Source organism: Cyprinus carpio, chromosome B22 (assembly GCF_018340385.1).
Source record: "Cyprinus carpio isolate SPL01 chromosome B22, ASM1834038v1, whole genome shotgun sequence".
In the NCBI taxonomy this organism is placed as follows: Eukaryota; Metazoa; Chordata; class Actinopteri; order Cypriniformes; family Cyprinidae; genus Cyprinus; species Cyprinus carpio.
In genome coordinates, this window is record NC_056618.1 from 9,322,465 (window position 1) to 9,337,888 (window position 15,424).

The following is a 15,424-nucleotide window of genomic DNA, read 5'->3' on the forward strand; positions in this document are numbered from 1 at the left end:
GACTTTGACCAACACAAACGTGTGTGGAGACGACTCTGGAGCTAATGAGATGGTAGGATTGGAGAATTTGTCTAATGAGACACAAGTTCACAGCGTAGACAGAGCAGCGGGTGTAATTATGAATGGGCTACTACTACTAGTGATGACGTGATTGCCGTCGCTGTGGCTGTGACTGGGCCAAAGCTGCAGGCCATTGATGATCTTGGAAATGAAGGACCGAAAATGTTTATGAAGTGTAGAGTCATAAATCAAATTGGTTTTGGTGTAGTTTTAGGTTTGACTTGTAATGATATACGTTACGTTGATTGTTCATGTTACTTAAGAAAGCCACTAGATGGCACTGTGTTGTGTATGTGACGAACAATGCAGATTAACAAAAAAATATAGGCTACTAGCTAAATTTGGAAATGTTAAGAGACAATACACAGAGACATTGAGCTCATATGGTGAAGTATTTTATTTGAATAATTGAACAAAACAAGACTATTGTGGTCTATTTTAGTTATAGCCTAATATGGGTTGTTGTTATAGTCTGTCTCAGATCATTAAAAAAGTGTGCCCCCCTATGAAAATTAAATGCCCCCCCATTTGGTTTGTTCTGGCGACGGCCCTATCAAACATTGTATAGATTTTTTTTTAAATTTTCCTTATTACTTATAAAGCCCTGAATGGTTTAGCACCTCAGTATTTGAACGAGCTCTTGTTACATTATAGTCCTCCACGTCCGCTGCATTCTCAAAACTCTGGCAATTTGATAATCAAGGCCTAATGGTTAGAGAATTGGACTTGTAACCACATTATCACAGGTTCGAGTCTCGATGCTAGTAGGAGTTGGGGGGGGGGGGGGGGGGGGGTTTGGGGGATTTTTTTTTTTGGGGGGGTTGCACTGCTGAACTACTTGACTTCCACCTTCAATACCCATGGCTGAAGTGCCCTTGAGCAAGGCACTGAACCCCCAGTTGCTCCCCGGGCGCAGGATATAGCTGCCCACTGCTCCGGGTGTGTGTTCATGTCTCAAATCCAAACCACCAAGTTAAAGAGTATTTTTAATGTAGTGTTCTTCCCCTAGAAACAAGTATTTTAATCAAAATACAAACAATTTAGTTTTTTTTTCCCCCTTGAAAACAAGACTAAATATCTTAACTCATTTGGCTTATCTAGTAAAAGTATCTTGATTTAAGAATTGTAAGATATTTTGACTAGAAACCAGACAAATGTCATGACTTTCACGTCACTTTCTTAAAGCCTTCTGCCACCTCACAGTACCAGGTTTTTAAGTTCATCTTCTGAGTCAAACTGAAACCTGCTGTGGTCGCTGCTCTACACATATGTGGTTTCATCTGCTGGGTGGACAAACATCTTGTAGATGAGAAAGGGTATTTATTTCACATGTGTTTAGTTTGTAGGTGAATAGTTTCCTCCTGTCCTGCTACTATGCTACTGCTACTATTAAGACTCAATAAATACTGCAAAAACTCAAGATGAGCAACTGCTTGACACTGACGAAGAAACAATAACAACATTATCATATCTAACTTTCTTTCTTTATGATGGAGTCTTGGGCTCTGTTAGACAAGGTGGGATCAGAGGAATGAAGGACCAGAGCCCAAGTACAGCCGCAGGACTGGAGGTCCACCTTGTAGCTGAAGCTCGAGGGATCACAGAGCCATGATGGAGTCTTGGGCTCTGTTAGATGGGATCTCATCCTCAGGAATATCGGATTCTGTGTATTGACCAGATTCCGTCAGAAGACATCTGTTGGTATTCATGCATATATCCAAAAACTGTCAGTAGAGGTTTGTTTGATAGCCTATCCAAAATTGTATTTTGTCTTGTACCCAAACTACTCTTCTATCAACCTGAGGAAGCCAAGGAAGAGCAGAAAGATGGAGATGAAGAGATGATTATATATATATGACAAAGTAGAGTCTACTGAAAACATGACGTTCATTAAATTGCACAAGATTATCCATTAGACTCATATAATTTAGTAATTCACAGTATTTTCCTTTGAGAAATGGTAAAGCTGTTTAAAATCAAAGCAGTAGCCTAAAATAAAAAGTGAGATTAGAATCAATATTTAAACATAACTGAGTTCATTTCTGTAACCTTCACATGCACATGAAAGTGACACAATTTTCACATTACATATTATGTCACGTGACTTTTAAAATCAGCTGCTGTGTTGGGCCGTGATGCTGTTTTATTGATATTTAAAACCCACTAGATGGCGCCACTATAGTGAATGAAAATGATGACGACAGATGGGTGTAAATATGAGACAAAGATATTGGTAAAACCCATTATCTGTCAATCTATAATAATAATAATAATATTATTATTATATATATATATATATATATATATGCACATTTTTAATTACATTTTACATTTTTTTACATTAATAATAATAATAATAATAATAATTTAATGTATTTATCAATACAGCTTCAGGTCTGTCTTTAACTCTTATTGAAGTAACGTGTTGTTTTTTTTTTTTTTTTTTTTTTTTTTGCTGGTGTGATTACCATCTCCACAATAACCAGGGGTCTCATTTATAAAACTCTCTGTAGATTTCATCCTAAAAGTGTACGTATGCACAAAAGCTAGATTTTGCATATGCACAAAAGTTTTCAGATTTTTAAAACAATGCATACACCAGAACCTGTGGAAAAATCCATTTTTAAATCCCAGTCAGGGGAAGATTGTGCATTCGTGCTTCTCCACCCCGACTCCTCCCCGAAATCCATATATATGCACCTTACAACGCCTAGTTTTACTATGAATAACCTCATCTGCATATCATTTCTATGCATATTCCCATCCATGTGACACCATATTTAACACTGTTTAAGGTGCAAGACATTAAGGAAATATGAGATATGGACTATAAATGCTATTTTTGCCATTCACAATCGTTATCACTAAAAAATTTCCTTGTTATGTTTAAGCATAAATATATAAAAAATAAAACTCCCTAAAAACAAAACTGTTTAAAATAGTTCTCAGCTAAATATTTTAGAATATAGTTGGTCTCATTCTTTTCCACTGGCCAAATAGTATTTCAATTGTTTTCATTCAAATCAAATTTAATTTATGCAGTTATGCTGATAAGGTGAACATCTTTTAGTTATTTTTAGCCTATATTTATTGCAGTATAAATAGAATTCCCTGACTCGGCCAGTCACTGACAAAGTAGCCTATTTTAAAAAGAAAAAAAGTTGTATTCAGATACAGTGGCATTTTTCATAATGTTGTAGAGATGACTTCACACAACACCTCAGTGCAGCTGCGGTTGTACAGTAAGCTATTATCACTGGACCCTATCCAAACCGGACAATGGACCGTTGGACCGTTGGACCGCTGAATCCAGCAGTGTCCCACCATAATATCGAAGTAAGTGCACATCATTGATCATCGTTCTCACTAAAATATTGTTGCATAGCATGAGATCTGCAGTTTAGTTTAAAGATGAATTATTGTGCATCTATAGCACTCCTCGCTGTCATTAAACAGCATACCACAGGAAAAGTGATCAAGCGCATCCATGTCTAAATTCATATAATTTTTGTTAAACTTCTGCGTAATGGCTGTATGTATTTGCAGTGCTTATCTCCATTAATGAGAGTGGAATATTTAATGTAAATGTGTATAATGAAATAAAAATAGATTTTAAAACCATTCCTTAATTCATTACTTTTCTCACGCCAGAAAAAAAGAGTGCGTATGCATGGTCTAGAATGTCCGTAAGATGCGTACATATTTACGCTAAGTTTATAAAGTTATAAATCCCGATATGTGCGTACAAAATTGCGTACGCAATTTCTATGCCTATTTTGTGCCTACACAACGTTTATAAATGAGACCTCAGGTTATATACATTAAGTACAAAACAGCTAGTTCAAAGATTTAGTGTGCGAAAAAAATCTTTGAAAGGTGTGGAAATGTATTTGTCGAAAGCAGTGTTGGGGGTAACGCATTACTAAGGCGAGTTATGTAATCAGATTACTTTTTTTTTTCAAGTAACCAGTAAAGTAACGCATTACTTTTTAATTTACAAGTAAATAGCTGACTTACTTTTTCAAAAAAGTAATGCCAGTTACTTTGTTTTCCCATTTATTGACTGACAAGACTCCTGTCCCCATAATAGGAGAAATCGGAAGTAGTGAAGTACATTGGCTTAGTATTCATCAAAATGAATTAAAATAAAAACACCTAGGGCAAGTTCAAGCTCTAACTGGTGCACAATGTTTTGCTATACGGTTTCCGGTTTGAACGTTTCCTGGAAATGGTGTGCAACGGGGTTTGAGATACATTTTCTCTTGTTTGGTGGGTGTGTCAAAAATGTCAGCCCAATCAGCAGCAACATAAACCCTTTATGAAAAAGACTTAACCTTCAAGTCTCAAGCAAGTCTAAGTCCATTTTTTTGTGAGAATCAAGTCAAGCAAGTCAAGTCAAGTCATAGCTTGAGGCAAGCAAGTCACTGTCAAGTCATATGAATGTTTGATGATTTAATTGAATTTATATATTAAAATAACTCAAAACCACAGTAGTTATTGACTATGGGTTTTATTTGCAACAACTTAAAACTGCAATATGCATTTCTACTCAAAAGGTGTCCAGCTGAGGAAAAAAAAAAAAAAAATACAAAAAAAATCTAAAAAAAAAAAAAAAAAAAAAAAAAAAAAAAAAATTAAAACTACAGTACATTGCCTAAAATGTAATTGTAACTGAAATTATAGCTTATATCATAAAGCTGTAATGTATTAAATGCAAATAACAAATCATCTAATACCATTAAATATCTATCTATACATAGATATAGTCTTCCGTGTGTTATTTTATTAAACTGTAGGACTTGTTTCGTTTGTTTTAATGAGAGCTTGGGTAATCAGACTAATAGGTGACTACAGCTCTGAACTACAGCTCTTGCTTTTTATTATAAAAATGTGTCATTAATTAAATGCCAAGAAATTTATAAAACTGGTCTGAGATCAGGTACAAACCTTAAATAGACACTGACTCATGGCCTATCACCCCATATTTATTATTTATTTATTTTTCTAATACAGAAGAGACATTTTTTTTCTATTTCATTCGTTATTTTTGAAACTTGTCATAATAAAACATGTTGAGTAACCTCTGAGAATCTGAGTATCTCATTGCCGGGCAGAGTGCAGAGTGTGGTTGTCGGTAATCAAAATATGGTCACCCTACTCATGGGTTCTCAGAGATCATCGCTAGCGGGGAACCACTGAAATTTCGAAACTGTTATGACGTGACGTAAATCACGTGTCTGATTGCGCGCTCCGCGTCACTGGAAAGGTATAGAGGCTTCATAAAGCAAGAAGCATCTATTTATAGCGCGCTGTCTGGGGTAAAAGTAGCGCTATTATTAGAAATATGTTATTTTCCTCTTTCGACATCAGAGAGCGATGATGTGATTGTGCTGGATTTGACAAAATATCCAGCAACGCTTATCGTGTGTGAAACACTGTAGGCCTAATATGCAATTGATATTACTATTATTTATTTATTTATTTATTAACAGATAACAGCATTTTAAGCTAGGAAAAAAAAAAAAAAAAAAAAACCTTTTAGTTGAGTTTTTGAATGCTATTATATTGGTGGACCACTAAATTTAACAGCAGCAAAAATTCAAGGCATAACAATACAAACAAAGAGTGGGTGTGAAAAACAAACAAACAAACAAACAACAACAACAAAAAAACCTTCTGGCAGAGAATAAATGTATTTTGTCAGGACCTGCAGAGCTGTATCTGATCATCGCTTTGGGACAATATTTCCATACACATGCTCATTCTTTGATTTCTGAAATCAAAAAAAAAAGGAAAAATGTACAGTAAATCAAGAGCAGCTATTTAAAAACATTTTACAAATTATAATAGAATTTTGCTTCAGATTCATTCAGACTTAATATGCAGGCTATACAAGACCTTACTAAAGCTTCCGTAAAATAATTTCATAAAAATGTCTACTCAAAAAAAAAAAAAAAAAAAAAAAAAAAAAAAAACCTTTAAAATATAATTGAAAATTTGAAAGTAGCATCAATTAATAAGAACTATAACGTACAAACGAGTAACAGACTAACTGACTGCAACAACTTATTGTTTAAACAGTCCTGAATGAGTCCTGTCTTTCCTTTTTGTCTGACCTGCATTAACAATGAAACAACACATACATGTTAAAACTACCAAGCTGTCAATATTATAATGAAATTTGTGCCTTATAAATAGATAAATATTTCATCATATTCAATAATTGTATGATATCCTAGGCTATTTTTTTACATTTCCTGCAGATGCAGAAGATCCCGACTGCAGCTATAATCAACAGAGATCCAGCAGCAGCAGAGATCAGCACTATCAGAGATACAGAGACTGGAGGAACTGATGAAGAGCAAAAGAGAGACAGTCATGAGTGTAAGTGATTGAATCAGTCTGATCTACAACAGAATACAGAGATCAGATCAGTAAATAAACACACATTATACCAGTGCTGCTGTACCTGAACATGTGTGACAGAGTTGAGTGATGTCCAGATGTGTTGTCTGGTTGCTGATGGGATTGTTGATCACACAGCTGTAGCTGTTTTTATCCTGATATTCCACCTCCAGAGGTAGAGAGAGACTGATGCTGAGATCAGACACACTGATGCTGGACAATAAACTGTTTCCTTTGTACCAGGAGAGAGTCACATGACCCACATTCACCACTGAACACAACAATGAACAATTCAGCTGTGATGATGATGACGATGATGACGAAGATGATGATGATGAACATTGTGAAGAGTTACTGCTGATGACAGGAACAGGAAGACGAGCTGAAAACATGAGAGAGTAAAGAAAAATATTGATAAATCTAAACAACAATCCTATTTCCAGCTCTTATTTTTAGAGGGTTTATATCATCTCAAACAACAAAATTACTAAGTGTCAAAGACATTTAAGTGTCCACATCAAAAGTGATTTTAAGCACATTAAATCTAAGTAAAGTGTCTACGCTGATGTTTCAAATATATTTTAAGAAAACAAAATGTGGTTGAAATAATCTGTGGGGAAGGGGAGACCCCGTAGGTTGAAATCAGGGGCGCCTAGATCGTACCAAAGGGGCATTTCAGCATCAGCAATTAATGGGGCAGGGGCTCAAGACCCCCGGTTAATATGGGCTTTTAGCCAATTTGGATGTTATTGGACTTTAATGTCAGCATGAAATCAAAATGTACAATATTTATTTTGTTAGCACACACTGCTAGTCTTAAAGTGAACGAATAATCCATGAATGGTAAAGTAAAAAATAAAAAACAAAAAAAAATTGTTTGTCTAGGTAATCTTTAATTAAAATCTGATCATTTGTTTCTGCTCTGAAATGGCATTCCTTCTCTGATGAAGTCAGTTTGATGGCTTGGGCAGAATATGGTTAACCAGGCCCCTCCAGCGGTTAGTTTGCTGCGAGCGAAAGATGAGAGGAGGAGCGCAGAAATTAAACCCCGCCCTCTACTCAATATTCTGTTTCTGTTGGAAATAAAGTGGGGGAACTATGGCATCAGAACCTGGAGGAGTAATTCGCCACGGGTTCCTTCGAGATTTTCCTGTGGGGTTTTATAATGTGTTGTTTTGTTGTTGTTGTTGTTTTTCCCAATTAATGAGTAGAATTAAGCCTGTGGTAAACATAACTTTTACGATTAACGTTTACGTTTTGTTGTGCAATGTAAATTACACACATCCATGCCCAAAATACAAATTTTGAAGCATTTATGTTCATTTTTGAAAACGTTTGTGTGAGCTGTGTGTGTGCAGTTTACATTGTAGAACAAAATGTAAAAGTATTGTCAAGTTATGTTTACCACAGACTTTATTTTATTCATAAATTCATTAATCATTAATCATAAATCATAAATTATTGATGTCTTCAAGATCGATCATGATATGAAATCATCAGACTGTCCATCCTTTATTAACATTACGTCACAAATGCTGTTGATGGAGCTAAACTTGTACTGAATATTTATTTATATATTTAATATTTTCGCTCCACTTATCTCTAGTTGATAAACACTGAATGTTTGGACTACTCACCATAGACAAAAAGACTGAAAGTTTTTGATGATTTTTTTGCTCCACTCATCTCTAGTTGATAATGTCCAGCATGTTGAGTTGTGATGTTTGTGATGGTCAGAGATCCAGTTTGATTGTCCCATCAGGACCATCATATGTGGAGAAGATTTGTTTCTTTTTCTTTATTTTAGCTAGTTGAGATTTTCCAGCTTCAAATTTCCACAGTATATCGTCATCCTCATGTATTTCAGTAACACCTGTCCCTCATGTATTTTCAGTAAACACCAGAGTTGTAAAGTAACAGAGTCTCCTTCCTTCACTGACAATGACTCACAAAACACACCTGATAAATAAAACAGATTTGAGGTTTCTGATGGTTAACAAAGCCTGAAATCAGCTGTTGTTTGTGACTAATTGTAAATAAAACATTCAGAACAGCCGCAGATATGCAAAATGAATTCAAAGGTGATAAAACTTTATTAATATAATGTTTGTTTAATGTTATCTACCAGCTAGAGTACAAAAAATGTATGAAGCTACAAAGTCAATTTCAACATCAAAAGCTGATTTCACCTGCATAATTTCAACAGCCTGACCTTCTTAAATATGGGACATTTAGATCAGGAGATGTGTTTGACTAATGAATTTATATTACTTTAGTACTTAGTTACTACAGAAGTATTTGTAAACTAATACATATATAAGGTCACAATCTATAAACTATCCCATACCACAACTATTCTCAAATATTATAAAGTCCATAAACATCACCTAGCTCATATTTGATCACTTCTCAGAGCGTCTCAGGTTTGTAATTGTATTGCTTCCAGCCTGTAAATATGTGGAAATATTATAAACTCTATAAACAGGATATTATTAGAAGATAATCCAAAATATTGAATTGAGGGTGGGGGATTGTATGGATGTATCGCTGAAGGGAACTGTCTGTCTTCAGAAAAGCTTTGATGACATTTTCTTTTCTTCTTTTGTATAAAAGCTATTAAAGCAGCATTGCTTTGTTTACAGTGGTAAGCAAGGGATTGTTGTATGAAGTTAATGTATGTGTAATGGATGTGGTGGGAAGTTGTGGAGAGGAGAAAGTTCAGCTAGTGGGGGCTATGGGAAATGCAAGCAAACAAGTTTAGGTCTGACAATGTATGACATGCTTCCATCATCAATGAATCGCCAACAGTGGTACTTCGAGGATCCAGCCTATGCTCTCTGCCCAACTCCAGCAACTCTCAAACAATCATGACAGTCTGCAATACTAGCCTCACACAACAGAGATACACCCGGAGACACAATCAGGTCCTCAAGATCCTGGTATCAGCTTTGGAGTGTAGCATGACCAATTCCCAGCCACCTAGGGCAAGCAATCACCCGAAGACAACAATATTTGTCAGAGAAGGGCAGGAAACACACAAAAATACTTCTACCAAGTCAGAATCAGGACAACCAGCCAAACCCATTAATATAAAGTGCAAACAGACAATCTCCAACAGCCAAAAATTTAACTGTCAGCCAAATGATCCATGCTGGGCCCCATGTAAAGCAACATGAATCACTCAAGAAAAATCGTCAACTACAGACTAGAGAGTTTGATTCAGTTTTGGGGGAAGTCGTGGCCTAGTGGTTAGAGAGTTTGATTCCTAACCCTAAGGTTATGGGTTCGAGTCTCAGGCTGGCCCCACCACGACTGAGGTGCCCTTGAGCAAGGCACCGAACCCCAACTGCTCCCCGGGTGCCGCGGCATAAATGGCTGCCCACTGCTCCGGGAGTCTTCACAGTGTGTGTGTGTTCACTGTTGTGTGTGTGCACTTTGGATGGGTTAAATGCAGAGCACGAATTCTGAGTATGGGTCACCATACTTGGCTGTATGTCACGTCACTTTTTTTTTTTTTTTTTGGGGGGGGGGGGGTGTATAGCACATGACACAAGCTGAGGTCTGATCATCCTGCAGTGGTCCACCCTTGTGGGGGGTTGAAACACCCAACAATACATGGGTACACTACTGATGATGTGGCTTGTGCTTTTTTGATCTGAAATGGCGCCCTGACCAAGATTTATCTCACATACGATTCTGAAAATCCCTACCAGTTGACTGTCTGCCACTCCTAGCAACAAGGTAAAAAAAGTTGAGAAAGTGCCACCTAGTGGCAGAAGAGACAGCTTCTAACATCCAGTCCTGTGTTTTTATTCTATGTTTAAAATATGGTTCCTGTAGTGGTAACACATAGTATAGTAAACAAATACTACAGTTAAACTGTGGTTATTGTAGTAAAACCATGGTTAATTTTTGTAAAGGGCTGCCAGAGATGGGCTGTTGTACATCTAAAGGTAAAACTTTTGCACATTTTTTTTTCTGACAGCTTTATTAACAACTACAAAACATTACATGGTCCATTTGAACTATAACAATCAATTTAAATACATTTATTTGCACAAACCAAACTATTTATAATGAACATTATACAAAAGTTTGAGGTTGGAAAGATTTATTTTTTTGAAAGGAGTCACTTCTGCTCACCCAGGCTGATTAAAAATACAATAACAACAGTGATATTGTTAAATATAATTACAATTTAAATTAGGCTTTTTTTCTCTCTCTCTCTATGTGAATATATGTTAAAATGCCTTTTTCAGCATCAATACTCAAGTCTTTAGTGTCACATGATCCTTCAGAAATCATTTTAATATGCTTATTTGATTCTCAGGAAACAGTTGTCCTGCTTAATTTTTTTCTTTGTGAAAACTGTGATATTTTTTATATTATATATTTATCTCCCCCGCCTCCCTCCCCCCAGAATTATTTAGTTAAAACAAAGAGTTTTTTTATTTATTTTTTTTGGTAACAATGTAAAAGCCTTTGCTGTCACTTTTGATACATTCTGAAGTATGTGCTAAAGAAATAATATTGCTGGTTAGGATCGATATTTTTATAAGTGCAGAACAATCGATCGGCCCACCCCTACAACACACTGCATTTAGAGTTGGGGGTGTAAACTTTTCCACAAGATGGTCGGGGTAAATTGCTCATACTTTGTCTAGAAATGTAAATATTTATACTGTTGCTTCCGAAGTTCAGTACTAAAAAATAAGAACTTTAAACAAAATAACCAGTTTCCACAGATTAAATTGTGTAAAAAGTCAGAAAAATTGTATTAATTCCCGCTATCTCCTCATTTTTTAAATTTTGAGCAGAAACCATCCTAAAATTGATCTTATGATCATCTCTCAGATATGCGAATGTGTGATTCATAGAATGAACGTATGCTCAGAAAACACGCGAATGCCTCTCTTTCAGATGTGAAATCTATGAATTGCTAATGATCTTTATCTTGTGTGCAAATGAATGGTTTCAGCTCTCTGCCTTGTAAACGACTCCTAATTAATCCAACAAAAACAAAAAAAAACAAACCAATAAAAAACAAACAAAAAAAAACAATATATATATATATGAAATATAAATAACTTACCATTCAAACGCCACCAGCACAAACAAAACAAAACAAACGCTTGAAAAATTTTCTTCAATTATTCAGTGAGAAGTCTGCAATAAGTTAATAATGTCTGCCATCTCACAATTGTGACATCTTCTCAGCTCATTTTCAGAGTCAAACTGAAACCTGCTGTGGTCGGATTTCTTGAGGGATTTAGAAGAGTGTGCGTTTAATCTGTAGGTGAAGGATCTTCTCACAGTTGATTCCTTCACAAAACAGATATACAGTGCAATAAGAAACAATTAATAAACAGTCAAATCGGTGTAAGCAGTTAAACTAGACTCTTACCTATCACGTGTCATTGACAGCATTCAAAGATTGACAGCTCAACAATATGCTAAATAATATACCAGATTTTTTGTTGGCTGCTACTGTAGCTTTAGGTGGTTTTGATAAAACATTGGGTTCAAACCCATTAGGGCATTTTTAGGGCCGTGATGATGTGTCTGTTTTGAGCACAATGTGAAAACGACAAGAGCTGACGTGGAACATGCCACAAAAACCAGCACGACAGATGCTCAAAAATGGCCCGACATCGCAGCCCTAAAAATAATGGTAAGCAAGTGCTGCTATGGTTACTGTTTGTATATCTGCAGTCCTAGTTTCAGTTCCCCTTTTTGAATGAAGAATATTGACTATTGATATCTGCTGATATAGACTGTTATTTCCTTATATGCAGGTGCATGCTTGTTGACAGTAACCTGGGGTGTATTCCAGAAAGCACAGTTAACTTACCGTCAGCTAAACCCTGAACTTTTGGTTGATTAACCCCAAACCTTGCTTACTTGAGGTATGTGGTTCCAAAAATGCATCCGGGAGTAAGTTCTTTCAACTCATACTGTAGTTATGTTCCTGATTAAGACTCAAGACATTCTCAACAGAGCGATGAATCGACAAGTCACTATGGAAATGGATGCTAAGAAAAACGGCATGCTGTTTCTTTCTTCTTCTTTTGTTCAATGATCGTTTACATGCTTGGTGCATATCACCACCTAACTGATGGTTGTGCAATCTTTTTTTGTTTGTTTGTTTAATCTTTAATCCTTGAGAATATGAATTATATTGTTTGTTTGATGCTAATTATTGCTAATGATGAGATTTACCGATCGCTTATCCTCAAACATACCCGGGTATGTCACATAACCTGCTTTTTGGAATACCCACCTGTAGTCCTTAATGTGTTTTCAAGCAATGCTTTTTGGCTGAGATGTAGCTGACACAAAGCAACAACATGGTCACCACTTGTTCTTTGACGTCGACTTGGTGTGTCACGGACTATAAACAACCACATTCATAAATAAGTTAAAAAAAAAAAATCCTGAGTAAATAAATAGCAACATGTACTCAATTATGTACACAAACGCTTTGTCTGAACTCTTACACAGCTTTCCACGCAGCTGGCTATCATTCCTTTTTTGAATCAGTTGTGTCACATTTCACTCTGTTTTGGGGTATGGACACACCAAACCAATGCCAAGAAACTAGCATTAATACAAAAGCAGACTGTGGCATTGCCTGACACATCATCTGCGTCAGGGCAAAAACTAAAACCACCACAACAAAACACATAAAATACAACAGACGACCAACTACCATCTATTATCCTCACCACTTTGATAAAAAAAAAAAACCATAACACCAGCAGGCAGCAGTATTCTTTCTTCTGCAAAAAAATCAAACAAACCAGGAGAACTAGAACTGTGGATATACAAAGTAAGCAGTGCTTTTTTCAGTCTTGTCTGCTGAGTTGCAAATGGCACTGGCATTGTCAGCCCTTGATCTTCTTCCTATGGTTTTATAAAGAAAGAAATGGATAGAATGACAACAAGTTTCTGAGCATTCCCACTTTACTCCGTCTTTGGTTTGCTTTCGTCAGTTTTTTTTTTTGTTTTTTTTGTTTTGCTTTTTTTTCTTGCGCTCATTTGCAAAACTTAATATCCAATCTGAGTTCTCTTTTCTTGCCGACGATTCGACATGATGAAAAAACGCTGGCGGCATCTGACTAGAATCAACAGTGCAGAACACACCAAAAAAAACAATGCTGACTGACACTCAAAACACCCTTGTTACTCATTTTATTGTAATGCTAAATGTAAAAATTACTAAATTTAACACCACATTCACTTTGACATGTTCTTGACCTGAAGGTCTAAATGCAGTGACTTTTGTCTTGCAATTATGTAAATGAAGTTGAATGTATTTTCTAATGTAAGGACGTCATTGTCTTATAATGATATCTACTTCTCCCTCCATTATCCTTCAGTAGTGTGTGCCAAACTACTCAACCTGTATGGCAGACACACACCTGGACGGAGTATGAGTGACAACAGGACTTCATATCAGCTTCCGAGTCATCATGTGGTTGACACATCCCCACAAGCACACCGATAACACCACGCAGTCACAACAAGCACTGCTCGTGGACAACGTCACAGTTGTGCCCTACCCACAGAGCTCATCACAGACAGACTGTGACGTATCAGAACAGCTCCAAGACTCAGCACCAAGGACGACTTTCTGGTAAACAGCCATGGAAGCCAGGACAACATATTCAGCAACTAATATTGCTGTTAAAACAAAATGCATTGCCATCAAGTTAGCATTTTTAAACATTCGCTCACTAAAAAATAAATCATTTCTAATCACTGACTTAAACACAAACAACCTGGATTTTATGTTTCTAAATGAAACATGGCTAGAAGACAGCTGCAGTGCAACAGTCATCAATGAAACAACCCCTCCTAACTTTAATTTTATAAGTGTCTGCAGGACTGTTCGGAGACGTGAAGATGTAGCTTCTCTATTTAAAGATGTCTATCAATGCAAGCAAGTTTCATTTGGTCAGTACTTGTCTTTTGAATATCTAGGTATTGTGTTGAAAGGTACGCCACGCATTCTGTTTATCATTATTTACAGGCCTCCAAAATATTCTCCAGCCTTTGTTGAAGAGTTCGCAGAAATGCTATTAATGATTTCTTCAGAGTTTGACTGTTTTGCTATTGCAGGGGATGATTTTATTATTCACATAGATAATGCAGAAAAAAAGAAAGAAAAAAAATTATAACTGTTTTAAACCCTTTTGACACGGTTCAGCATGTGCATGGACCCACACACAAAGGTTTAACATTTAATCTATTGTTATTAAGGTTGTAGCACTTGGATCTGATCACTTCTGTATTTTCTTTGATATATTGATCTCTGCTACCACTGAATCTAGATCTGTCTCTGTCAGAAGGAGATGTATTAACGAAAACACTAGTGTGCTATTTATGGAGGCTAAATTTCTAACACCCAAGCATTTCTGCAGACTCTGTTGATCTTCTCCTTGATTCCTTTAACTCAAAAGTTAAACATGTTATTGATGACATTGCTCCTGTGAAAGTCAGCAAGAAGACTGGCAGACAGAAATCAGCTTGAAGAAAAACAACAGCAGTACAGAGTATGAAAAGACAATGCTGAAAATCTGAGTGGATGTGGCAGAAGACGAAACTTGAAATGCACTATAGCATCTATAAAGACAGTCTTCATGCTTTTAATGTGAAACTAGCCACAGCTAGACAGACTTTCTTCTCAAACCTTATAAACAGTAACTTAAACAACACTTGCACTCTTTTTGCTACTGCTGAGAGACCCAAAACCCCCCAAGTCAGATTCCCAGTGACATGCTCTCTAGACAAATGCAATGAGTTTGCTTCCTTCTTTTCTGAGAATTTCAATAATATCAGGAAGGCGATAAGCACATCCCCAAGTTATGCAGAGGTCAGACAGATTCGACAGCAATATCAAACAGAAAATAGTATGTCTGCTTTTGAAGAAACTGATAGCAAAATTTTGGAAGAAATG

The 15,424-nt window shown here is 36.2% G+C and overlaps 1 long non-coding RNA gene across 1 annotated transcript; it reads right to left on the reverse strand.

Annotated features, from left to right (window-relative positions):
- Window positions 1-6,132: 6,132 nt before the first annotated feature.
- Window positions 6,133-6,591, reverse strand: LOC109110769. Its single transcript, XR_002021283.2, has 3 exons — window positions 6,530-6,591; window positions 6,313-6,411; window positions 6,133-6,176 (listed from the first exon to the last, which is right to left on the reverse strand). It is a non-coding gene; the product is annotated as an uncharacterized LOC109110769 (long non-coding RNA).
- Window positions 6,592-15,424: the final 8,833 nt, after the last annotated feature.